Consider the following 18,679-nt stretch of genomic DNA (forward strand, 5'->3'; position numbering starts at 1 on the left):
ATAGAGGATAGATCATTGTGAGTAGCTATAGACACCGCATTAACTTTTGGTCGTCGTGAAAGTGCATCGGCAACTTGATTGTGCTTACCAGCTATGTGAGCAATATGGAAATTAAATTGCGAAAGAAAATTTGCCCACCTCATTTGTTTGTCGGAAAGCTTGGTTTGCATCATGAAATACTTGAGACTTTGGTGGTCGGTTCGTAGGATAAATGGAGTCCCCAATAGGTAGTGCTTCCATGTGTCTAGGGCATGTAGAACAGCTAAAAGCTCTTTCTCATAAATGCCCAAGACTCGTTCATCACCATTGAGCCTTCGGCTCTCATATGCTATGGCATGCCCTTCTTGAAGCAAAACCGCTCCAAGGCAATCACCACAAGCATCACATTGGACCTCAAATGGCTTTGAGAGATCCGGAAGCACGAGGACTGGTTGGGAAGTAAGCTTCTCTTTGAGTTTTTCAAAAGCATTTTGCTCCTTAGCAGTCCATACAAACTTAACATTCTTTTTGGTTAAGTCGTGTAGTGGTCCTGCTACTTCAGAGAATTTTGCTATGAAGCGTCTATAGTATGCACACATACCAATAAAGCTTCTTAGCTCATGTAGATTCCTTGGGTTAGGCCATGATTTTATTACCTCTAACTTTGATGGATCCATACGAATACCATCGTGAGAGATAATATGGCCTAGATATTGAATCTCTTGAAGGAAGAATTCACTTTTCTTTTGGTTGAGAAAAAGTTTGTTCTCCCTCAAGGCTTGAAAAATCACTTGGAGATGTTGCTTATGTTCCTCCAAAGACTTGGAGTAGATGATGATATCATCGAAGAACACTCCAGTGAATTTTCGATATGGTCTAAAAATTTTCTCCATCAAACGATTGAATGTAGCTGGTGCATTAGTCAAGCCAAAAGGCATGACTAGATATTCATAAAGACCAAATGTTGTGCGAAACGCGGTCTTTAAGATATCCTCATCCACTATCCTTATTTGATGATAGCCACTCTTAAGGTCAATCCTACTGAAGTAGGTAGAGCCTTGTAGCTTATCAAACAGATCTTCTACCCGAGGTACGGGAAATCTGTTTTTGATAGTGATATGGTTTAGTGCTCGATAGTCCACACACATACGGTATGTACCATCTTTCTTTTGCACTAAAAGGACTGGAGAACAAAAGGGAGAGGAACTAGGCCACACCATCCCTTTGTCTACCAGCTCTTGTACTTGCCTCATGATCTCCTCTTGTTGAGCTTGTGACACTCGATAAGGAGGTTTGTTAGGCGGTGAGCTTCCTGGAAGGAGCTCAATACGATGGTCATCATCCCCTCGTTTTGGAGGTAGGTCCATAGGGATATCATCGATGAACACATCTTGGAATCCTTTTAGAAAAGTAGACAAGTCTAACTCTTCTTGATTCCTATCATTTTCATTTGATGAAACATTATTAGCTTTTAGAGACTCTTTGACATAAATCATGTACGCAGAAACTGAGCTCTTCATTGATTTATCAAAAGAAAGAGGATTTACAAGTGGAATAGTGCGACCACGCTCACTAGCATCTATATACATGTTCTTTCCCCTGTAGGTGAAGTAAATTCTCCTTTCAGGGAACTTCATGTTGGCAGCCATGCGATCAAACCATGGTGCCCCTAGGATAACATCCTGATGTTGGAGGGGAGAGATGAAGAAGTCTTCTTTGTCGACATAGCTTTGGACATGAAGCCTCAACTTCCCAATCAAGGGAGTAACGGAGGCTTGTTGTCCCTTGAAAGCTGCATCAGCTGTTACTATATCTCCCATCTCAAAAGCTTGAATGCCCAACTTGGTGGCCAACTCTATTGATATGAAGTTGAGAGTAGAGCCAGGGTCAAACAAGATGAAGGCATCATGCTCTCTTACCTTTCCCCAAGCATAGGAGAGTGATGATCCTTTGCAATGAGCATCCTCTTTTGGAGCTTCGATGGTGGAAGCCCTAGGAGTCTCATTGCGAGTATTCTTCTTAGGGCAAGAACGATAGCCATGTCCTTGCTCCCCACACTTGAAACACTTATGGTCCTTGCGAAAAGCTTCAAGCTCTTCAGGAGAGAGTTTGTTTTTACCTTTGTAAACTCCCTTCTCCTTGGACCGATTGTTGTTGTTGTTGTTGTTGGAAGTGCCTTGGGAATTATTTTGAGCATTGGATTTCCCCTTTGCATCATTTTTATCTTTGTTTTCCATGGGCTTGACATTACGTCTAGCCCCTTGATGGAAATTGATGCGTGAAGCAACCATGGTGTAGTGGATTACTTCGGTAATAGTACCGGGCCGTTGAGAGTTGATATATTCGGCCATCTCTTCAGGTAATCCCGCACAGAATTGTTGTCTTTGCTCGGCAAAGTCTATCTTTTGAAAGACAGTAGCTTTGAGATGTAAATCCCAAAACTTATCTACATACTTGTTGATAGACTCATGAGAGAGGAGCTTCAAGCCGCGCCATTCGGTAAGAACTTTATCTTTAGTATCGCTTGGAAGAAATTGCTTCATGATGGAAACTCGTAGAGTTTTCCATGTCTTTGGGGCTTCTCCATTGCCACGAAGGCTAGCCCACCATTGACGAGCTGATTTTTGGAAGTGCATGGCTACATGGCGTAGCTTGGAGGACTCTGTGAAGCCCTCGTCCCCAAAGGCCGCATCAAATTACTGGATGAAGGCCAACACTTTGTCGGTAGCACCAAAGGTGCCATCGTAGGTGAGAAAAGAGATACTCTTTCCTCCCTCCTTGAACTTCTTTAGCTTTTGTGACCTTCGCCATGCAGGAAATGATTTTCGATGTCCTCCCCTCTTGTATTCTCTAGGAGAATAGCCATAACTTTCATCGGAAGAGAAGGAAGGTGAAGAAGAAGGAGAAGAGGGTGACCTCTTCCTAGCCCTTTTCTTCCTTTGTTTCCTCTCTTGCCTTTGAGAGTGATGAGGAGAAGGACTATGGGTTGCTCTTTTCCTCTTGGGAGGAGTAGGCGATCGTCTAGACCGCCTTCTTCGTGGAGCCACATCTTCAGAAGAACGTAGACTTTCATTGCTTTCTTTCTCTTTGGATTCCTCCTCTCGAATGGGAGAGAGTCTTCTTTTGGGGGTCTCTTCAAGAGGCCTCCTAAGCTCTCTCTCCTCTTGGAGAGGAAGGGAAATTCCATAGGCACGAAGTTGTTGAGTAACTTCGACTTGCAAGGTAGGGTTGCCCATAGCTTGTTGCAACCTAGTCACAAGATAATTCACAAACATGGGAGCATCATCATTAGCACCTTCATGTGCAAAGTCAAAGCTATCAATGTTCATTCTACTCTCTTGATCATTGTCAGCCATGTTAACAAAATTTTATGTATGTACTTAGTGTATGCTTTGGCAATTCAAAACCTTAGTTGCTACTCCTCTTAGCCTTTGAAAATCGGCTCTTAAGTATCTACACCCACGGCTCAAAGTGGTTAATTATAGAGAGTAGAGGAGTAGGTCTAACATAGCAGAGTTGCCAAGGGCTAGCTCCTTTCGGACTTCTTATGGCTCAATAATGGTAAAGCCGTAGGCAAGTCTAAAAAGACTCCATTATTAAGTCCAAAGCTCCCGAGGTGTGCACCATCCCCCACATAGTAGGCTTAACAAAACCGGTATTAGATCCCAGTTCCACTTACTCTATTATAATTAACAACATCAACCATTTATAGGCTACTTAAGGACCTCTCTTTTTAAGCAAGAAAAGAGAAACCAAATGCTCTGATACCAATGTAATGGAATTTGCCTATTCAATTTGAGAATAGCGGAATTTAATGAGAGTACTTTCAAGAAATGATTTTGTGAGCATAGCGGGTAGACATAATTGAAGATAGCAACATAATCATAGCAATTAGTTAACTTGGCATAGACAATACTTTTGCAAGAGAGAGAGTTTAGAGAACATGACAACAATTGAGGACCGGATTTATGTGGAGCCGATCCCCCCTCCAATAGGCATTTGTATTATGATTTCTCCCATAAAGAGAGACTTGTTACAATACAGTCTTTGTGTTCCTTGTGACCTAGGTGATGCCATGAAGATGGAAGGCTTCATGCACCACAAACATAACATAAACTTGAAGAAAGCTTTAACTATCCCAAGCCTCAGTCCCAAGACCTCAAACACCTTCGAAGGTGGAGAGAGCTAGCAGGGAATGAGGGTAGGGAAGAGGAAGAAGAAACATTTCGTAGGAGAAAGAATTAGTTCCTCACTTATCATACTCTTGTTGCTAGCATACATAATAGCATAGTAATGAAGAAGAAGGAGATGGCAAGCTTAAGCATTGAAGCATGGCTCTTGGTTGGATTTGCACTCCATAGCCAAGAGTGTTGGTGTAGGCTCTCAACCTCTACTTGCTTGGAGAGGGAGCTCTTGCACTTTGCATATCACACCATGAGAGTGCTTGTGAGTGTGTGTGGGTGAGTATACCCCCTAGGCACCCCCCTAGCTTGCTTGGGTCGACCCCCCCTTGTAGCTCATGCCTGAAGCTCATTGGACCCCTCCAGGCCTAGCCAATCACAAGCAGGAGCCATTACAAGCAACATGGGTAGCCTTGGGACAAGTGTCCCCCTTTTCCCTTTGAGAGAGAGGACTTGATAAATGCTAAAACAATTAGATAATTCATGTAATTTATCATTGGACCCCTTTGAAGCCTAGCCAATAGGCTTCAAGCAACACATGAAGGTAACATGGGTAGGGGCCTGACATGTGTCCTTGCTGCCTCTTCAAGTTGGGCTTCCCTTGTGTGTGTGAGTGGGTGTTCTCTCTCTAGCCCCTAGGAAAAGGGCTCGCCCCCCCTCTTGTAGGAATGCTTTTGACTTTTAGGTGATCAAGCACCTTACTCACCAAGCATGACAAAGCACTTGAACTAGGGGGTGTTCCCACAAGCATCTCAGGCAAGCTTCTCAAGGCACCTCAAGTACTTTAATCATGCATCAAGTCAAGCACCTCAAGCATGGAGCCAATCAAGCACCTCAAGCATCTTAATCAAGCACCTCAAGCATGAAAAACACCTCAAGCATGACAAGCACCTCAAGCAGGACAAGCACCTCGAGCTTGGGCCGGGTTCCCACCTCAAGCTCAGCCCTAGCTTACTTAAGGTCAAAGGACTTTTACACACATTTATTGGAGGTCTTCAATGAAGCCAACCCTAAGGTCTTATGCTCCATTGGTTAGCCTTGCTCTTTGATAGACCATCTCCCTTTTGGGCCCCTTTACCATTGGCCCCGTGTTGAGATAGATCTATAAGCACATACCTATATCTTAACACTTGTTCCCGTTTATTCTCCCACATTAAGTGATCAATTTAATATGAGAAAATCATTTGGGTTAGTTAGATATTAGATTTTATGACAAAACTTGTTACATATTTGTGGATAGATTTGTTGAAGAGTAGCTTCACACTTTGCCATTCGGGTGAGCACTTTGTCCTTGGCATCGCTTGCAAGGAATTGCTTCATTATGGAAACTCGTAGAGTTTTCCATGTTCTTGGGGCTTTGCGATTCCCACGGAGACTAGTCCACCATTGACGGGAAGACTTTTGGAAGTGCATAGCTACATGGCGTAGCTTGGAAGACTCTGTAAAGCCCTCGTCTCCAAAGGCCGCATCGAACTATTGGATGAAGGCCAAAACTTTGTCTGTAGCACCAAAGGTGCCATCATAGTCGAGAAAAGAGACGCTCTTTCCTCCCTCCTTAAACTTCTTTAGCTTATAATACCTTTTACAAGCAGCATGGGACTTGCGATGTCCTCTCCTCTTGAATTGTTTAAGAGAATAGCAACTACTTTCATCGGGAGAGGATGAAGATGGAGAAGAGGGTGACCTCTTTTTCGTCTTTTTCTTCCTTTGTTTCCTCCCTTCCTCGTTAGAATGACGAGGAGAAGGACTATGTGGTGATCGTTTCCTCTTAGAAGGAATTAGTAATTGTTGAGACCGCCGTCTTCGTGGAGCCACATCCTCCGAATCACTTCTTTCTCTTTCAGTGGTTTCCTCTTCTTCCCGTCGCACTAGAGAGAGTCTTCTTTTGGAAGTCTCATTAAGAGGCTTCCTAAGCTCTCTCTCATCTTGGGGAGGCCATAGCTGCGAAGGTGTTGGGTAACTTCGGCTTGTAGGGAAGGGTTGCCCATAGCTTGTTGTTGCAACCTAGTGACAAGGTAGTTCATAAGCATGGGCGCATCTTCAGTAGCACCGTCATGTGCAAAATCAAAGTTATCAACATTCATTCTACTCTCTTTATTATTGTCAGCCATGCTAATTAAACTTATATAAGTAGTACTTTGTGCTTTGGTACCCTCAAAACCGTAGTTGCTACCCTTCTCGACTCTTGAAAATCAGCTCTCAAGCAACCACACCCGTGGTTTAGAGATTGTTGATTGCAAAGAGTAGTGGAGAGGGTCTAACAGTGCCCGATGGATTATGGTTCTTTCCGGGTTTGCTATTAGCTCAATAATGGTTAAGCCAAAGGCAACTCCCAAAAGACACCATTATTAAGTCTGTAGTTCTCAACGGTGTACCTCGAACTAAGTTCTTCCCATCGAGAAAATATATCATTATCCCACTTACCCTCTTGCATTTAACAAGTCCAACCTTTTGTGGAAAACTTAAGGACCTCTTTTCTTAAGCAAGAAAAGAGAAACCAATAGTCTGATACCAATGTAACAGAATTGGACTTGTAACATGGAAAGTAGCAAAATTAAAATAACTATAGTGATCCTTTCTAAGAGAATTCTTCAAGAGCATAAAGAGAAGAAGACTTGATGATAGATAGCAACATATTCATTATACCTAATTAGCTTGGCATCAACAATACTTTGCAAGAGAGAGAATTAGAGAAGTTGACAACGGTTGATACCGGATTTACTTGGAGCCGGTCCCCCCTCCAAAAGGCTTTTGTATTATAGATTCTCCCATAATGAGAGACTTGGTACAATATTGGCTTTGTTTTCCTTAAGACCTAATCGATGCAATGAAGATGGAAAGCTTCATACATCAAAATTATGCCCTTAATCAACTTAATGAAAGCATTAACTTGTCCTTGGCCTCAATCCCAAGACCTCAAACACCTTCAAGGGTGGAGAGAGCTAGCAGGGAATGAGGGTAGGGAAGAGGAAGAAGAAGTAACATACAAGAAAAAGTAACTTCCTCACCATAGATTACTCTTGTAGCTTAGCTTAGCATAGTAATATAGATGGTAGAGAAGATGAGCATGCCATTGAAGCTTGGCTCTTGATTGGATTTGCATTCTATAGCCGAGAGTTGTTGGTGTAGGCTCTCAACTTCTCAAGCTTGGAGAAGGAGATGGAGTTCTTTGCTTCACACCATCAAAGTGTATGTGTCTGAGAATGAGAAATAAGGATGTCCAAATCATTCCCCCTTTCATGCTTGGTTGACCCCCCCAACCCCCCCCCTTCTCTCTCTCTCTCTCTCTCTCTCTCTCTCTCTCTCTCTCTCTCTCTCTCTCTCTCTCTCTCTCTCTCTCTCTTATTATTTAATTATATCCTTTGGACAAGTGTCCTCTTTTTCCTCTTTGAGAGAAAGAGCTTAATTATTTATTTAAATGCATATAAATTCTCATTGGACACCTTTAAAGCCTATCCAAAAGGATTCAAACACATCATGAGGGCAAAATGGAAAAGATCTTGACATGTGTCTTTTATGCTTCTTAAGAGATCATGTTTGAATTGAACACTTCAAGCACCTTAATCATTTAAGCATGAAAATCTTTTATGCCTCTCGAGAGATCATGTTTGAATTGAACACTTCAAGCACCTTAGTCATTTGAGAATGACAAGCATCTCAAGCTTGGGAAAGGTTCCCAAAAACAACTTAAGCGCCTTAGTCAACAAGCACGACAAGCACCTCAAGCTTGGGTAGGGTTCCCACCTCAAGGTCACTCCCAACTTGCTTAAGGTCCTAGACCTAAGGACTTTTAACACTAAGTTTTGAAGGTCTTTAATGAAGCTAACCCTAAGGTCTTCTAAGCTCCATTATATTCACATGTCTATATTCTACCTCTTGTTCCTATTCATATTCCCCATATTAAATGATCAGTTCAATATGAGAAAGTCTTTTTGGAATAGGTAGATATTAGATTTTATGACATCCATTATGCAAGCTAGTGTGAGTTTTCACCTTGTTATCTTTGTAGTCACCACTCTTTCCAAATGATTCATTAATTGGCCTTAAGATTTTGGGTTCTACAAGCTATTAAATGCATGTAAATCAAGCCTATAAAGCTATTATGTTTTGAGGACAAGATCTCTCACATCTTTATGTCTAAAGACAAGCATGACCTTTGTATATTAAACGACATGCTTAGAACTAGAAGTAATAGGTATGATGATTCGGTACCCCTCACATGGAGGGGAGTAATCGTAAAAGATGGATTGAAGTAATCAATTTGATGTGAGAAGCTTCACGTACACGCACCAAGAGAGGGTGGTAAAAATATTGTTTGGCAACTGCACCTCTTTGAGGTGCAATTAGTGGAGGGGAGAGGGGTTAACTCAAAACAGCTACCCCCTCCTGTGTTTTTTTTTTTTTAAGGTACAATATTGAATTACTGAGAACAAGGAAAGAAAAATATACAATGGAACCTCAAGTAGAGGAAGGGTAGCCCCAAGTGCCAAAAGTTAGATCATTTATACAACATTTCTTTCCTTCCGAATCTGATGTTGGAATAGAACTTAGGAATCCTAGCATGCCATTATTGCCATCTTAAAGCTTTTTGAAGATGAGATATAGAGGTCTCTGGATTCAATGCTTTTGTGGTTTCCTTACAGATCATATTAGATGCTTTCCTCAACTCAAGATGAAGGGGGTAGGGGTGTTGAGGGGGGAAAGACAACAATGTTTCTATTTAGCCAAATAAATCATAAAATAATCCCTCTCCAAATATTCCAAAGAGGGACGTCAAAGCCTTTGGAGTTACCCAAAATGAGGTCTTTAGCATCAATAGGCTTGAGCCTATAGAAAGTTGCACATAATTGAATTTTGGCCATACTAGCCCTTGTGTCCAGGTAGCTAAAGAAAAGATGAGGTATATCTTCAATGAGCTGTCGGCACTTGGAATAGTTCCCATTACTGACACCTATCCTTAGAGATTTTTGACCACACCAACACCTTGGTGCATAATTAACCAAAGGAGGTACTATGTTTGTTTGCATTGGGGTAGTCCCAAATGCACTTGAACCTGTACGTCCATTGCTTGCAGCTTCATTACTGTTTCCACTTTCTATTAAGCTTTTTCTTCAATTATTCCTCTACCCCATCCTTTGGCCTATATTGCTATAGATTGGACTGGCAATATTTCCATTTTGAACTTTGTGTTTGTCTCTTCTAGGAAGAAGGTGCAATCTAGCCAAAACAAAGTGGTCTTTCTAAGCATGAAAGGGGAACTGATTTGGGCATCCTTATTTCTCATTCTCTCTCTCACACACACACACACACTTTGATGGTGTGAAGCAAAGAACTCCATCTCCTTCTCCAAGCTTGAGAAGTTGAGAGCCTACACCAACAACTCTTGTCTATGGAATGCAAATCCAACCAAGAGCCAAGCTTCAATAGCATGCTCATCTTCTCTACCATCTATATTACTATTCTAAGCTAAGCTACAAGAGTAATATATGGTGAGGAAGTTACTTCTTTCTCATATGTTACTACTTCTTCCTCTTCCCTACCCTCATTCCCTGCTAGGTCTCTCCACCTTTGAAGGTGTTTGAGGTCTTGGGACTGAGGCCGAGGACAAGTTAATGCTTTCATTAAGTTGATTAAGGGCATAATTTTGATGCATTAAGCTTTCCATCTTCATTGCATCAATTAGGTCTTAAGGAACACAAAGCTTGTATTGTACCAAGTCTCTCATTATGGGAGAACCTATAATACAAAAGCCTTTTGGAGGGGGGACCGGCTCCAAGTAAATCCGGTCCTCAACTGTTGTCAACTTCTCTAATTCTCTCTCTTGCAAAGTATTGTTCATGCCAAGCTAATTAGGTATAATGAATATGTTACTATCTATCATTATGTCTTCTCTTTATGCTCTGAAGAATTCTCTTAAAAATTGATCACTATAGTTATTTTAAATCTGCTACTTTCCATGTTAAAAGTCCAATTCCATTACAATGGAAATACTGGAAGGGGTTGATTTAGAGAAATATGTAAGTGGATGAGTGATCTAATCAATAGACATAGTTAGTTCTGAATTTCTTCGGTGTGATAGTCTTTGTCATCCATATTTGATTGATTGTTGACCCATACATGGTGATTAGTTATGCGATATGTTGTGTCAATTGGTAGGGTGACAAGACGTTTTTTAGTTTTATGTAGTTAAGAGTTTTCTATACTTGTGTCAATGTTGAGATCTCCAAGAATGAGGATTGTCATGTTTGATGAGGTGTCCCTAATAGGGAGGAATACAATTGGCCCTTGCTATGAAACGAGAACACGATAAGCTATTCAATTATCTACTTGCATGATGTGTCTTAGAAATGAAGCTTCTATTTCGTCCGTCTCTCTAATTATTCACAATATGATTTTTTGATATGTCTAACGAGGGGCAGTCATTGACATTTAGCAGAGGAAAAAGTATTGAACAATGTTGGTGGTCCAAGTTGACAAGTCATGGCAAAGACATTCTTTTTCATCTTTCCCTTGGTAGTTTGGTGATGTTTTCAAGCACTTTAAAGTCACAGAAGCCCATTTTCGAATTTAACAACTTCTCAATGTTTGTGCTATTTGTTCAACTTATAAATTTGATATTGCAACCATCCAAAAGTTGGATGCACGTATCACTTGTGAAAATAATAGTGTTGTCAACGTCCAGATTTTTTGTTATGTGGTAGATGTTGAGCTTTGTTTTGAACAAATCTTCAAGGAGTTGTACACTAGAAATGTTGCAGATGCTTGAGACATCTTGGCTACTGCAAGCAGAGTACGGCATGTAATAGGTTTTGCACCCCCCTCAAAGTTGGTTGACTAAGGTTAGCTCGTGCATGTCCATTTGGCCAAAAATATATGTGAAATAAATCTATAGCTTATTTCGTGTAAACCAGTTGCTCTCTCTCTCTCTCTCTCTCTCTCTCTCTCTCTCTCTCTCTCTCTCTCTCTCTCTCTCTCTCTCTCTCTCTCTCTCTCTCTCTCTCTCTCTTAATTTTGGTCAGCAACCTACAATTGAATCAAACTAAATATTGTTTAGGTCCAATCACTATTTTCACATTCTATGTCCCTCCACACCACTATATATTGGTTCGCTAACACAAAGGTACTTGTCAAATTAGTTTAAAATTTGACCTTTCTTTTGTACCTTCTTTTTCAACATAGCATGCCCCTTTGTTTATATTTACGCAGGTTCCAATCCGTCCGCAACCAAAAGTTCATCTAGTTGCGCTCCCTCTTTGGATTGGAGGTTTCACATTCTATGTCCCTCCCCACCACTCAAAGTTGGTTAGCTTTCACACATGTACTTGTCAAATTAGTTTTAAGTTTGGATTTCTTTCGTACCTTCTTTTTTGGCATAGCATTCCCTTTGTATATATCTACGCAAGCTCCAATCCGTCTGCTACCAAAAGTTCACCTAGTTGCGCTCCCTCTTTGGATTGGCGGTCATGCAAAATAACAAACACCAAAGTTCCCAAAGTAGCACCTTTGCTTATTGGTGATGATGGTTAGCTTGTTTCCTCCAAGTCTCAAGGAAGAAAGGCAATGCCTCTGGGAAGGGTTCTGCCTTTATCAGCAGCATTGAGGTAGTGACATGCAAAGAACGAGATGATGTGGCTCTATCGCCTACGCTTGACACTAGGATTTTTCACCTTGATGTGCTCACTGATGGAGTATATTTATCAAAAGCTATTTTGTATGTGTCATAAAGAATCGATATCTTGCCCTCAATGGAAAACTTGGGGGAGGCTTCCAATTTCAAAAATCACCACCTACTATTGGAGATTGAAGTCCTACTCGAGGTTGAGTAGGCACAATAGGGGATGAAATAGGCTTAACCTTCACTTCGGCTTGCACAAGGACTTCAAGTGGGGTTTGCTTGCCACCAATGGACACCTCTATTGCTACACCTACATAACAAACATTATTGAATAGCAAGAAGCTAACAAAATCAATCCAGAATGGCACCTATGTTTTCATTGACTTTGTTGGGTTTGATTTCTAGGTATCCTCCCCCAAACAACCCTTCACTAGCCACACAAACCATCAGGTCATTTAGCACATGACACTTGCAAGCGAAATTAGATCCAAGCTTTTACCAAGCATGGTTGTGCATGAACTCATTCAAAACTTTATGGAGGCAAAGTTGAACGAGTCAAAAAAGCAAAGGAAGAGGTTTGATGCTTTCAAGCCTTAGCCTTGCACCTATAACAAAACAAGCTTGGATGTGCACAAGGGTGGGAAGACTCAAATTCTATGTTTGATTGCTAGTTATTTCTTGTTGATTAACCCAGGCCTGAAAATGGGAGGCCACCCTTGAGTTTCTTTCAGAAGGCCAAAATCAAAGTTGGCCTTCGAGCTGAAAACCAACAATCAATGCAACCCTTCAATTGCAATCCTAAAGTCCATGTGAGACTTCCCATCAAAACTACTGAGTAATCTTAAGCTTAACAATGCATTCTAAGAATAGCATCAACTTTTGAATCCTTTGATAGTTAAGTGAAGACTCACGACTTACAAAACACTTTAATCATCTCTCTCTCTCTCCCCCTCTCGCTCCCTCCCCCTCGCTCTCCCTCTCTCTCAAATCAAGCATGGTTCTATTGCATAGATTTGCTCAAAATTGAATTAACTTTTTGTTAGGCTAATCCAAAATGAAATTGGTAATAAGTAGCATAAAACCTTTGTTGTCCAAGCCAAAAAAAACATTCAAAAGTCCAACCAACCACACCACTTCATAGGCAAGAAAAAAATCATTTTTTTGCATCTAACAATATGCAAGAAAGGCATTTGATAGTTTCATGAAAGCATCAAACCCAAGAAAAAGCTATGTATCCACATGTCTGACTCTCCGAAACTTCATGTTGGCCCAAATTTCATAGATTGCATCCCACTCCACTTTGTCTAAATCATGTGGTGCTGACAATGATAAGAACATGAGCATCTCCAAAGTTTTCAAAGTGAGACTACTTCTCTCATCGTCTTTTATGCGATTTTGTTTAGAAAATCCACGCTCACATGCAGCCGTGCTCATTGAATGACAAGTAAAGCCTACCACATTTTCATAAGATTTGGGAATGACTCAATCCATGAGATCTGATCACGACAATGCGACCATGCATCATGAAACCCAAAACTTGAATTTGTCTTGTACAATTGTAGACAAAACCGATCCACCTCAGCCTCACATAGAAAACCATCAACAAGGCCATTTTGGCTTGATCCAAACTTTGCACATAAACGATCCAAGTACACTTTGTGAGTCTAACCACGAATAGATATATCTTTATCAAAGCTCGTGGGAGAATATAATTTTTCCGCATTGTATAATGCAGCAATCAACTCATTAAACTTAGTTTGTGCTTCCATCAGCTAATGGAAGAAGTGCCACAAACTTACATACAGGAGACCCTCTTCCCTCATCTTCTAAATACGTCACATAAACAATCATATGCTTGTCAAATATCAAGTCAGTGCTGTCATCAATCAAGATAGCAAAGAATGGACTTTTGCATATGGATAACTTCAATGCGTCCCAATAAAACTCCTTAGCAGCTTGAATAAACTCCATGCCAGAAGTTATGTTTGTGTATGCTGAGTACTCATTACTTACTGGCATATTTGGAGTGCGCATATACCGCATAAACTCACATTGAGCATAATAAAAATTCAAAGGCATATCTTTCACCACAACAAAATACATTGTTTGTATCACAGTGATAATACGCTATTTTTCTGCATCCACCATGAGCTCTACATGCTTTTGAATGGGCATCACATCTCTATGTGACTTGAGAGCCCATCGTTGCATAGCTATCTTATGAGCATCTGAATTTTCATGTTTGTCCAGAGCTTGAATCCCCATTGTTGAAGAACCTTCCCCAGCAAATGGAGTCTTTAACCCAAATTTTGAACACCAAATACATTTTGCTCGTTGTTTGCCATCAGAGCCAAAAATGGGATAAGCCCATTTATGCTTTAGGCTCCAGTGGGCAAGAAAGGATCTCTCACTTTCTTTCTTTTAAATGGCCTCAACGTCACTTACATTAGCTTCTTGAGACATAATCCCGTCAACAACATTCCCCTGTGCATCAACGACATCCTCATTTAGATCTACTCTTGGTCGCCTCACACGGTACTGATCTAATGTTTTTTGCTTAGAGTCACGTTTTGGTCTGCCAATTCTTTGAACTACATTCCTAACAATCTCTGGGACAACATTTCTTGAACTGTCACCCGACATACCTATGAAGAAAAATCAACATCCAACTTACATCGTATAGACAATGAAAACGGAAAACCAACTTACATTGTATAGACAATGTACAAACATACAAGTGCAACAACATAAACAAAAGTAGCTAAAAACAATTAGTCTCATACCTTGAAGGAGTTTGAAACGAAATACAGTTGGTAAATGCCTGCCAAGTCGACCGACTAACACCTCCATAATTTTGTATAGTTTAACAAGCCTCACGCCTACGCTCCACCAATAGAGATAAAACAATCATATTGCAATTGCCATTAAGCACCGACATAAGAGAAGTCTATGAACTCTTGAAACAATGTAAATATAGGCTTTGAAGTTTGTACATACCTTGAACTCCATAGTCGAGCCCAAGTAGCACAGACATTGCACAATGCTGGTGATGGATCAACAAGGGTGTGAGCCTCACGAGTTGAAGAGGTATAGGCATGTTAAGAAACTCGGAAGTGAGGACTCAAATGCACAAAAGTAGACCCCAAATCGAAACCCTCAACTTGCCGCATCAGTTTCAAACTTGTGTAGAGGTCGCAAGCATTGTGTGTAGGACTCGGATGTAGACTCTAGAGGGCTCGCTGCTCACCTATCACAAGCCGTGAGGGGTCGCAAGCAATGCGAGACTCGGATGTAGAGGGCTCGTTGCTTACTTACCACAAGCCGTGAGGCTTTTGCAGAGGTCGCAAGCACTGCAAGACTCGGAAGTAGGGGGCTCGCTGCTCACATATCACAAGCTGGGAGGCTTTTGAACGCACTCAGCTCTATCCATTCGTCATCGATGCTGCTGCGTACAAGGTGCAGGGCTGGCTTTGCGTGCAGGGTTTTGAGTATGCTGAGGTTTCGGGTATGCAGAGCGAAAACTTTTCGCTCTCTGGAATACGATTTGCAGAGTTTTGCTCTCTGGAAACTTTTTACGCTTTGCTTTAGGGTTCACACACATTGAACCTTAAAATGTCCAAGACCAAGGCTAAAGCAATTTGACCGAGCAAGACTAGTGCCCTCAAGTGCCTATAGCTCCATACCTTAGAAGTTAGAAATAAAAGGTGTTAATAATAGCCTATGCATACAAGGTACCTTAAAAAATTGAAAAATTTTTGAAGGCCCAAAAAAAAACTTGACCTTCATGAAAAGCTTTACCTTGGAATAGGCCTTCAGGCATGGAAGGCCTATTCAACATTTCGAGTTTCATCTGCCACCTTGGTTTGTTGAGGGACTTCGTATGAAGCCCCAGGTGCTTGAGGAGGCCATTGCAGCCTTCAAACACTTCCCTCTTGAGTATCAAATCTTTCAATTCAGGACTTGTCGGATAGGTCTTTGAGGTCTGTTTGGCTTGTTAAAAGTTCTCTTCTTCTTCTACCAATAGTTGCAAGTCACATATGAGAACCACCAGCCAGTCTCCATTGCATGGAATGATGGTGTCTAGTGACTCAAGCATGCACGGTATTACAAGCAGCATAGGTAGTTCACACGAACGAAGCAATGTCTTTCCAAACCCTACCTGCGCATGCAATGGACGATTTGATAGATGTTTGAGAAAGGCAAGTGCTGTATGGAGCGGGAGATGATCTGAAGTAAGAGTTGGTTATGGCTCGCTTGAAAGATGACTTCGAGATGGCAGTGAGAAATGGGGATGAGGAGACCTATGTTGCAGGCAGCAGTGGCACCTCCATCTCTGCGTCTCAAAAGGTGGATGCCGTGGGGAATTTTCCCATCATCTGAACAAGGGGAGCAAGTTCATCAACAGAGAAAATGGTTGACATGATGAAGGGCAAGGCTATTAGCAGTCCAGTATGTAGCAGTAGCTCTCAAGCCGTTGCTAGTCCTGCCAGCATTTCATGCGGCCTGGGTCTTTCACCATTTGAGGACAGTTCCAAAATTCAAAATATGAATACAAAGAGTGTGCAATAGTTTACGAACTCCTTGACGACAATGAGGGCTTCCTTTTCATACACAAGGCACCACGCAGAGCGCAAGTGAGGAAGGGGTTGCATCACAATGACACGCTCCTCATACTGAGCTTCGTTTTTATGGCTGATATGGTTTCTCATCCTACGTCAAATGGGTCTGTCATGAGGCCTACATCAGTTACTGCAAAGAAGGCAACATGAGGGAGAGGCTGGGCTCCCGCTCCCTAGGTCTAAAGAAGCGTACACCCAAGGTCTGCTTCAAAGCTGGTCAGCTTAGTCCTGCAATGCTAATATTTTTGTGGAAGCCTGCTTAAATCCTTACCTTCGTTCTCTGGCCAAGCGAGAATTTGTACAACAAAAACTCAGGACACAATTCATGCAACTTCACATGCACACTAGATCACAGCAATATTCAAGTTCAATAAAAGCATCACATTACCACACATAGCCATCCATAACTTAGCATTCACAATCACAAAACACCTTGCTCAAAGTCCATCTCCTCACTTATACTCATGGTATCAACATCGCAAAATCAGAAATCAAAATTCGATGCCATTAGCACTCACCCACCCACCTCCTTCAGCACTTGACCTAATAACTTCACCACTTGTCGCCCATCGAGGCATTCCATCCCACGGCCAAGAGATGCACCAAATTTTTTGACCCTGCACTAAGGCCTTCTTCTGTTGGCCAAAAGGTTTTAAAACATCAAAAGAACTTTCCCCAGAGGCATCTTCCTAATCAATTATGTGTTTGACCTATGCAACATATTTAAAACTCCAAATCTCACCCAACCAGTTGAAGTCAAACTCACAATTAACCCTTCTTTTTCTCGCTATCATAATCTTAAATCTATTATGTAACGTGATGCACAAAGGATGTCCTTTCTAGGGGCACCCACACGTATGGAGGTAAATGTTATAGATTACCCTCAGGACTAAAGAACACGGCGTCTTCAATGATGACCCCATCATGGGATCCACGGCGAGGAGCTATGTGCGCAAAATACGAGGTAGGCTCGACTAACCGATTTTAAACGGACGTGTTCGAGTTTATTTTTTCTGTCTTAGTTTACTTTTCCCTGTAGGAGTTTATCTTATATAGTTTATTTTTCACCATGATGACAACGAAATGCACGCGTATGCGTGGTTAGCTAACCATGCTGCCATGGCCAAGGTTGTGGGTTCGGGTCGTTGACTTGCCTTTTTTGTTGGACGTTGATTGTCCTCGAGATTCCCTTGTGCTACGCCCGCCGTCGAACCCATGATTGGCCCTTCATTAAAGATCCTGTGCCCTTTAGTCACGTGGATAGATTACCCCTAAAAAACAATACCCCTCATTCAAAATGCAAAAGACAATTCCTTTGCAATCACACGTGGAAAGCAAGCCCTCCCTTTGATAAATCCTTCAATTTTTAATTCATTTAAAACACTTTGATTTTATGTGCCTTTTCCTAACGATATGAGAGAGAGGATTCACACTAGAGAATGATAAAAAGTGAGACTTTTGAGGTCAAATTGCAATCACTTCACCATTGAACAAGGTGAAACTTCACTATGGCCTACATAATGCTATTGAGAGGAATTTAACAATAAGAGAGTTCTTTGTGAGAGGAAAATTGAGAAAGTGACACTACCATTTTTTTTATTTAAAAAAATCATTATAGAGTATTACACTTTTTGGAAACAAGTGTAACAATCAGCTATTTAGATTACAATATATACAAAAAGTATAAAAAATAATGACAACCAATATTCAATGGCCCTCTTTAAAGAGAGAGTGACTAATATGCAATCTTTATCCTATGGTCCACAATTGCACCAAAAAAACAACCCTTTACTAAAGACTCCCTATGTAGTCCAAAAATATGTGAGAAAAGATTCCAAAGTGCTTTACAAAGGTGGGTAAGACAAATGCACCTCTTTGGGTTGGAGTTAACCTGCTTGCCCGTCTGCATACCACCCCTTTCAAATTACTAATAACAAATATTTTGTGTGCGAGCTTGAGGTGATGGGGGTAACTCCAACCAGATATTAGATTACCATCCACTGTGTGGAAGGTACCTAGAATACAATTGTGGCTTGCCAAGGAAGTTGCACTCACAACCCTCATCACAATGTAACTTCTTTAAATTTGGCGCACATGCTTTTTAGAAAGCATCAGAAAGAGCTTTGAAACCTTCAAATTATGTTTTCTTAAGAAAACTAATAGCAACAAATAGACTTCCCCACTTCCTACAGCTGATGTCACACGTTGTATTGAAAAAGCTACTACTTCTCATTGCTAGTTGGTAAAAATCTACGAGATAAAGAATCGCCTTACGCTTTCACATT

At 41.2% G+C, this 18,679-nt stretch overlaps 2 pseudogenes; both read right to left on the reverse strand.

Moving 5' to 3' along the window:
- Positions 1 to 13,002: 13,002 nt before the first annotated feature.
- LOC147440156 (uncharacterized) lies at positions 13,003 to 13,544 on the reverse strand (annotated as a pseudogene).
- A 358-nt stretch (positions 13,545 to 13,902) lies between these two features.
- On the reverse strand, positions 13,903 to 14,872 carry LOC147440157 (uncharacterized; annotated as a pseudogene).
- Positions 14,873 to 18,679: the final 3,807 nt, after the last annotated feature.

This window comes from Adiantum capillus-veneris, chromosome 15, assembly GCF_014529385.1.
Source record: "Adiantum capillus-veneris isolate H3 chromosome 15, ASM1452938v2, whole genome shotgun sequence".
Lineage (NCBI taxonomy): Eukaryota > Viridiplantae > Streptophyta > Polypodiopsida > Polypodiales > Pteridaceae > Adiantum > Adiantum capillus-veneris.